The sequence below is a fragment of the Rhinoderma darwinii genome, chromosome 2, assembly GCF_050947455.1.
Source record: "Rhinoderma darwinii isolate aRhiDar2 chromosome 2, aRhiDar2.hap1, whole genome shotgun sequence".
NCBI classification, from domain to species: domain Eukaryota; kingdom Metazoa; phylum Chordata; class Amphibia; order Anura; family Rhinodermatidae; genus Rhinoderma; species Rhinoderma darwinii.
In genome coordinates, this window is record NC_134688.1 from 67,068,551 (window position 1) to 67,077,340 (window position 8,790).

The window sequence follows — 8,790 nt, forward strand, 5'->3', positions numbered from 1 at the left end:
AGGATGCCATAGGCAGGCACACGCCGCTCACACCCGGAGCGGGCACACCGCCGCTGACATGCATCCTTCGCGGACCGGAAGTGCTTGTCAGCCGGCTGGACGCAACGGGACTCGCCGCGGGCGCTGTGGAGCTCCCACAAGGAAGCTGCCGGCATGTACAAGCTCCCCAGGGGCCCCTCTATCCCCCCACGGGTGCAAAAGGCAGGCACACGCCGCTCATACTCGGAACTGGCTCCCGGCCGCTTTCGGAAGGAGACGCCGACGTGGCCTTGCTCGTGCAACTCCAGGTGGGCTTGAGGCTTCCGAAAATGCCATAAAAAAAAAAAGATTTTTTTATTATGAAGGTAGAAAAAACAGCGGGACCGACCCGCGAGCGAAGCCGACGGGGAGTTCCAGGAGGTCGGCATGAGTTGGCCGCTCCTACCGCTCTTGCCCTCAAACTCCGACGCTGGCGCTGAGGAGCTCGTACACGGCTGCAACCGGGCTGGCACGGCTTCCCCATGGCTCCTCTATCCCCCCCAGGATGCCATAGGCAGGCACACGCCGCTCACACCCGGAGCGGGCACACCGCCGCTGACATGCATCCTTCGCGGACCGGAAGTGCTTGTCAGCCGGCTGGACGCAACGGGACTCGCCGCGGGCGCTGTGGAGCTCCCACAAGGAAGCTGCCGGCATGTACAAGCTCCCCAGGGGCCCCTCTATCCCCCCACGGGTGCAAAAGGCAGGCACACGCCGCTCATACTCGGAACTGGCTCCCGGCCGCTTTCGGAAGGAGACGCCGACGTGGCCTTGCTCGTGCAACTCCAGGTGGGCTTGAGGCTTCCGAAAATGCCATAAAAAAAAAAAGATTTTTTTATTATGAAGGTAGAAAAAACAGCGGGACCGACCCGCGAGCGAAGCCGACGGGGAGTTCCAGGAGGTCGGCATGAGTTGGCCGCTCCTACCGCTCTTGCCCTCAAACTCCGACGCTGGCGCTGAGGAGCTCGTACACGGCTGCAACCGGGCTGGCACGGCTTCCCCATGGCTCCTCTATCCCCCCCAGGATGCCATAGGCAGGCACACGCCGCTCACACCCGGAGCGGGCACACCGCCGCTGACATGCATCCTTCGCGGACCGGAAGTGCTTGTCAGCCGGCTGGACGCAACGGGACTCGCCGCGGGCGCTGTGGAGCTCCCACAAGGAAGCTGCCGGCATGTACAAGCTCCCCAGGGGCCCCTCTATCCCCCCACGGGTGCAAAAGGCAGGCACACGCCGCTCATACTCGGAACTGGCTCCCGGCCGCTTTCGGAAGGAGACGCCGACGTGGCCTTGCTCGTGCAACTCCAGGTGGGCTTGAGGCTTCCGAAAATGCCATAAAAAAAAAAGATTTTTTTATTATGAAGGTAGAAAAAACAGCGGGACCGACCCGCGAGCGAAGCCGACGGGGAGTTCCAGGAGGTCGGCATGAGTTGGCCGCTCCTACCGCTCTTGCCCTGGAAGTCCACAGCGGGCACTGCAGAGCACCTACACGGCTGCCCCCGGTCTTGCACAGCTTCCCCATGGCTCCTGTATCCCCCCCACGGGTGCAGGCACACGCCGCTCATACACTCTGGGGCTGGCTGACAGCCCAGGTGACATGCCACCTCCTAGCCGACCGGAAGTACATGTCAGGCGGCTTGGGACATAGTGGGACCCCCCCCGCTGGCGCTGTGGAGCTCATACACTGTTGCCACCGGGCATGCACAGCTTGCATACGGCTCCTCTGCCCCGGGCTGCAATGGGCAGCACACCCCGCTCATACACTCTGGAGCTGGCTGACAGCAACTGCTGCTGATAATGATGATGACGATAATGTGCAAAGGGTTATCTATCGGCGGACAGTGTCACACTCTGGCCCTGGAACTGTGCCACGGTCTGCCTCTGCTGTTCACTACCGCCTCTGACATTTGTGAACATACCCCACTTTAACTTGATTTTAAATGTTTCACTTTCAGTAGCAGAAATGTCATTCTTTGACATTTGGGCCTATTTATTTTCACTGCTGTTTGGTCACCAAATGGATCTCCTTATGTCGAGGCCTTGTCCTCTCCCCACCGCCCTGGAACTCTGCCCCGGCCTACGCTGCCTGCCGTCACACCCCTGGCCCTGGAACTCTGCCCTGGCCTGCCTCTGCTGCTCATTACCGCCTCTGACATTTTTTGAACATACCCCACTTTAACTTGATTTTAAATGTTTCACTTTCAAATGTTTCACTTTCAGTAGCAGAAATGGCATTCTTTGACATTTGGGCCTTTTCATTTTCACTGCTGCGTGGTCACCAAATGGATCTCCTTGGATTGAGGCCTAGTCCTCTCCCCACCGCCCTGGAACTCTGCCCCGGCCTACGCTGCCTGCCGTCACACCCCTGGCCCTGGAACTCTGCCCCGGCCTGCCCTTGCTGTTCACCACCGCCTCTGACATTTTTGAACATACCCCACTTTAACTTGATTTTAAATGGTTCACTTTCAAATGTTTCACTTTCAGTATCAGAAATGTCATTCTTTGACATTTGGGCCTTTTTATTTTCACTGCTGCTTGGTCACCAAATGGATCTCCTTGGATTGAGGCCTAGTCCTCTCCCCACCGCCCTGGAACTCTGCCCCGGCCTACGCTGCCTGCCGTCACACCCCTGGCCCTGGAACTCTGCCCCGGCCTACCTCTGCTGTTCACTACCGCCTCTGACATTTTTGAACATACCCCACTTTAACTTGATTTTAAATGTGTCACTTTCAAATGTTTCACTTTCAGTTGCAGAAATGGCATTCTTTGACATTTGGGCCTTTTCATTTTCACTGCTGCTTGGTCACCAAATGGATCCCCTTGGATTGAGGCCTAGTCCTCTCCCCACCGCCCTGGAACTCTTCCCCGGCCTACGATGCCTGCTGTGACACCCCTGGCCCTGGATCTCTGCCCCGGCCTACCTCTGCTGTTCACTACCGCCTCTGACATTTTTGAACATACCCCACTTTAACTTGATTTTAAATGTGTCACTTTCAAATGTTTCACTTTCAGTTGCAGAAATGGCATTCTTTGACATTTGGGCCTTTTCATTTTCACTGCTGCTTGGTCACCAAATGGATCTCCTTGGATTGAGGCCTAGTCCTCTCCCCACCGCCCTGGAGCTCTGCCCCGGCCTGTGCTGCCTGCCGTCACACTCTGGCCCTGGAACTCTGCCCCGGCCTGCCTCTGCTGCTCACCACCGCCTCTGACATTTTTTGAACAAACCCCACTGTAACTTGATTTTAAATGTTTCATTTTCAGTATTAAAAGTGTCATTCTTTGACATTTGGGCCTTTTTATTTTCACTGCTGCTTGGTCACCAAATGGATCTCCTTATTTTGAGGCCTAGTCCTCTCCCCACCGCCCTGGAACTCTGCCCCGGCCTACGCTGCCTGCCGTCACACCCCTGGCCCTGGAACTCTGCCCCGGCCTACCTCTGCTGTTCACTACCGCCTCTGACATTTTTGAACATACCTCACTTTAACTTGATTTTAAATGTGTCACTTTCAAATGTTTCACTTTCAGTTGCAGAAATGGCATTCTTTGACATTTGGGCCTTTTCATTTTCACTGCTGCTTGGTCACCAAATGGATCCCCTTGGATTGAGGCCTAGTCCTCTCCCCACCGCCCTGGAACTCTTCCCCGGCCTACGATGCCTGCTGTGACACCCCTGGCCCTGGATCTCTGCCCCGGCCTACCTCTGCTGTTCACTACCGCCTCTGACATTTTTGAACATACCCCACTTTAACTTGATTTTAAATGTGTCACTTTCAAATGTTTCACTTTCAGTTGCAGAAATGGCATTCTTTGACATTTGGGCCTTTTTATTTTCACTGCTGCTTGGTCACCAAATGGATCTCCTTGGATTGAGGCCTAGTCCTCTCCCCACCGCCCTGGAACTCTGCCCCGGCCTACGCTGCCTGCCGTCACACCCCTGGCCCTGGAACTCTGCCCCGGCCTACCTCTGCTGTTCACTACCGCCTCTGACATTTTTGAACATACCCCACTTTAACTTGATTTTAAATGTGTCACTTTCAAATGTTTCACTTTCAGTTGCAGAAATGGCATTCTTTGACATTTGGGCCTTTTCATTTTCACTGCTGCTTGGTCACCAAATGGATCCCCTTGGATTGAGGCCTAGTCCTCTCCCCACCGCCCTGGAACTCTTCCCCGGCCTACGCTGCCTGCCGTGACACCCCTGGCCCTGGAACTCTGCCCCGGCCTGCCTCTGCTGCTCATTACCGTCTCTGACATTTCTGAACATACCCCACTTTAACTTGATTTTAAATGTTTCACTTTCAGTATTAAAAGTGTCATTCTTTGGCATTTGGGCCTTTTTATTGTCACTGCTGTTTAGTCACCAAATGGATCTCCTTGGATTTGAGGCCTAGTCCTCTCCCCACCGCCCTGGAACTCTGCCCCGGCCTACGCTGCCTGCCGTGACACCCCTGGCCCTGGAACTCTGCCCCGGCCTGCCTCTGCTGCTCATTACCGTCTCTGACATTTCTGAACATACCCCACTTTAACTTGATTTTAAATGTTTCACTTTCAGTATTAAAAGTGTCATTCTTTGACATTTGGGCCTTTTTATTGTCACTGCTGTTTGGTCACCAAATGGATCTCCTTACCTACCAGCAATCACCCTGGTTCTCTGGCTGGGCATGGGGATGCAAGTTGCTCCCGCTGACCCCCTTCCACCCCACCGGGACCTACCTGCAATCACTCTGGAACTCTGGCTGGGCATAGGGACACAGGTTGGTCCCGCTGCCCCCCCTTCCACCCCACCGGGACCTACCTGCAATCACCCTGGAACTCTGGCTGGGCATGGGGATGCGGTTTGCTCCAGCTGACCCCCTTCCACCCCACCGGGACCTACCTGCAATCACCCTGGAACTCTGGCTGGGCATGGGGATGCAAGTTGCTCCCGCTGACCCCCTTCCACCCCACCGGGACCTACCTGCAATCACTCTGGAACTCTGGCTGGGCATAGGGACACAGGTTGGTCCCGCTGCCCCCCCTTCCACCCCACCGGGACCTACCTGCAATCACCCTGGAACTCTGGCTGGGCATGGGGATGCGGTTTGCTCCCGCTGACCCCCTTCCACCCCACCGGGACCTACCTGCAATCACTCTGGAACTCTGGCTGGGCATAGGGACACAGGTTGGTCCCGCTGCCCCCCCTTCCACCCCACCGGGACCTACCTGCAATCACCCTGGAACTCTGGCTGGGCATAGGGACACAGGTTGGTCCCGCTGCCCCCCCTTCCACCCCACCGGGACCTACCTGCAATCACCCTGGAACTCTGGCTGGGCATAGGGACACAGGTTGGTCCCGCTGCCCCCCCCTTCCACCCCACCGGGACCTACCTGCAATCACCCTGGAACTCTGGCTGGGCATGGGGATGCAAGTTGCTCCCGCTGACCCCCTTCCACCCCACCGGGACCTACCTGCAATCACTCTGGAACTCTGGCTGGGCATAGGGACACAGGTTGGTCCCGCTGCCCCCCCCTTCCACCCCACCGGGACCTACCTGCAATCACCCTGGAACTCTGGCTGGGCATGGAGATGCAGGTTGCTCCCGCTGCTCCCCTTCCACCCCACCGGGACCTACCACCAATCACCCTGGAACTCTGGCTGGGCATGGGGATGCAAGTTGCTCCCGCTGCCCCCCCCACCGGGACCTACCTGCAATCACCCTGGAACTCTGTCTGGGCATGGAGATGCAGGTTGCTCCCGCTGCTCCCCTTCCACCCCACCGGGACCTACCACCAATCACCCTGGAACTCTGGCTGGGCATAGGGATGTAGGTTGCTCCCGCTGCCCCCCCACCGGGACCTACCACCAATCACCCTGGAACTCTGGCTGGGCATGGGGATGTAGGTTTCTCCCGCTGGCCCCCACCGGGACCTACCACCAATCACCCTGGAACTCTGGCTGGGCATGGGGATGTAGGTTTCTCCCGCTGGCCCCCACCGGGACCTACCACCAATCACCCTGGAACTCTGGCTGGGCATGGGGATGTAGGTTTCTCCTGCTGCCCCCCCACCGGGACCTACCACCAATCACCCTGGAACTCTGGCTGGGCATGAGGATGCAGGTTGCTCCCGCTGCCCCCCCACCGGGACCTACCACCAATCACCCTGGAACTCTGGCTGGGCATGAGGATGCAGGTTGCTCCCGCTGCCCCCCCACCGGGACCTACCACCAATCACCCTGGAACTCTGGCTGGGCATGGGGATGTAGGTTTCTCCCGCTGCCCCCCCACCGGGACCTACCACCAATCACCCTGGAACTCTGGCTGGGCATAGGGATGTAGGTTGCTCCCGCTGCCCCCCCACCGGGACCTACCACCAATCACCCTGGAACTCTGGCTGGGCATGGGGATGCAGGTTTCTCCCGCTGCCCCCCCACCGGGACCTACCACCAATCACCCTGGAACTCTGGCTGGGCATGGGGATGTAGGTTTCTCCCGCTGGCCCCCACCGGGACCTACCACCAATCACCCTGGAACTCTGGCTGGGCATGGGGATGTAGGTTTCTCCCGCTGCCCCCCCCCACCGGGACCTACCACCAATCACCCTGGAACTCTGGCTGGGCATGAGGATGCAGGTTGCTCCCGCTGCCCCCCCACCGGGACCTACCACCAATCACCCTGGAACTCTGGCTGGGCATGAGGATGCAGGTTGCTCCCGCTGCCCCCCCACCGGGACCTACCACCAATCACCCTGGAACTCTGGCTGGGCATGAGGATGCAGGTTGCTCCCGCTGCCCCCCCACCGGGACCTACCACCAATCACCCTGGAACTCTGGCTGGGCATGGGGATGTAGGTTTCTCCCGCTGCCCCCCCACCGGGACCTACCACCAATCACCCTGGAACTCTGGCTGGGCATAGGGATGTAGGTTGCTCCCGCTGCCCCCCCACCGGGACCTACCACCAATCACCCTGGAACTCTGGCTGGGCATGGGGATGTAGGTTTCTCCCGCTGGCCCCCACCGGGACCTACCACCAATCACCCTGGAACTCTGGCTGGGCATGGGGATGTAGGTTTCTCCTGCTGCCCCCCCACCGGGACCTACCACCAATCACCCTGGAACTCTGGCTGGGCATGAGGATGCAGGTTGCTCCCGCTGCCCCCCCACCGGGACCTACCACCAATCACCCTGGAACTCTGGCTGGGCATGGGGATGTAGGTTTCTCCCGCTGCCCCCCCACCGGGACCCACCACCAATCACCCTGGAACTCTGGCTGGGCATGGGGATGTAGGTTTCTCCCGCTGCCCCCCCCACCGGGACCTACCACCAATCACCCTGGAACTCTGGCTGGGCATGGGGATGTAGGTTTCTCCCGCTGCCCCCCCACCGGGACCTACCACCAATCACCCTGGAACTCTGGCTGGGCATGAGGATGCAGGTTGCTCCCGCTGCCCCCCCACCGGGACCTACCACCAATCACCCTGGAACTCTGGCTGGGCATGGGGATGTAGGTTTCTCCCGCTGCCCCCCCACCGGGACCTACCACCAATCACCCTGGAACTCTGGCTGGGCATGGGGATGTAGGTTTCTCCCGCTGCCCCCCCACCGGGACCTACCTGCAATCACCCTGGAACTCTGGCTGGGCATGGGGATGCAAGTTGCTCCCGCTGACCCCCTTCCACCCCACCGGGACCTACCTGCAATCACTCTGGAACTCTGGCTGGGCATAGGGACACAGGTTGGTCCCGCTGCCCCCCCCTTCCACCCCACCGGGACCTACCTGCAATCACCCTGGAACTCTGGCTGGGCATGGAGATGCAGGTTGCTCCCGCTGCTCCCCTTCCACCCCACCGGGACCTACCACCAATCACCCTGGAACTCTGGCTGGGCATGGGGATGCAAGTTGCTCCCGCTGCCCCCCCCCACCGGGACCTACCTGCAATCACCCTGGAACTCTGTCTGGGCATGGAGATGCAGGTTGCTCCCGCTGCTCCCCTTCCACCCCACCGGGACCTACCACCAATCACCCTGGAACTCTGGCTGGGCATAGGGATGTAGGTTGCTCCCGCTGCCCCCCCACCGGGACCTACCACCAATCACCCTGGAACTCTGGCTGGGCAAGGGGATGTAGGTTTCTCCCGCTGGCCCCCACCGGGACCTACCACCAATCACCCTGGAACTCTGGCTGGGCATGGGGATGTAGGTTTCTCCCGCTGGCCCCCACCGGGACCTACCACCAATCACCCTGGAACTCTGGCTGGGCATGGGGATGTAGGTTTCTCCTGCTGCCCCCCCACCGGGACCTACCACCAATCACCCTGGAACTCTGGCTGGGCATGAGGATGCAGGTTGCTCCCGCTGCCCCCCCACCGGGACCTACCACCAATCACCCTGGAACTCTGGCTGGGCATGAGGATGCAGGTTGCTCCCGCTGCCCCCCCACCGGGACCTACCACCAATCACCCTGGAACTCTGGCTGGGCATGGGGATGTAGGTTTCTCCCGCTGCCCCCCCACCGGGACCTACCACCAATCACCCTGGAACTCTGGCTGGGCATAGGGATGTAGGTTGCTCCCGCTGCCCCCCCACCGGGACCTACCACCAATCACCCTGGAACTCTGGCTGGGCATGGGGATGTAGGTTTCTCCCGCTGCCCCCCCACCGGGACCTACCACCAATCACCCTGGAACTCTGGCTGGGCATGGGGATGTAGGTTTCTCCCGCTGGCCCCCACCGGGACCTACCACCAATCACCCTGGAACTCTGGCTGGGCATGGGGATGTAGGTTTCTCCCGC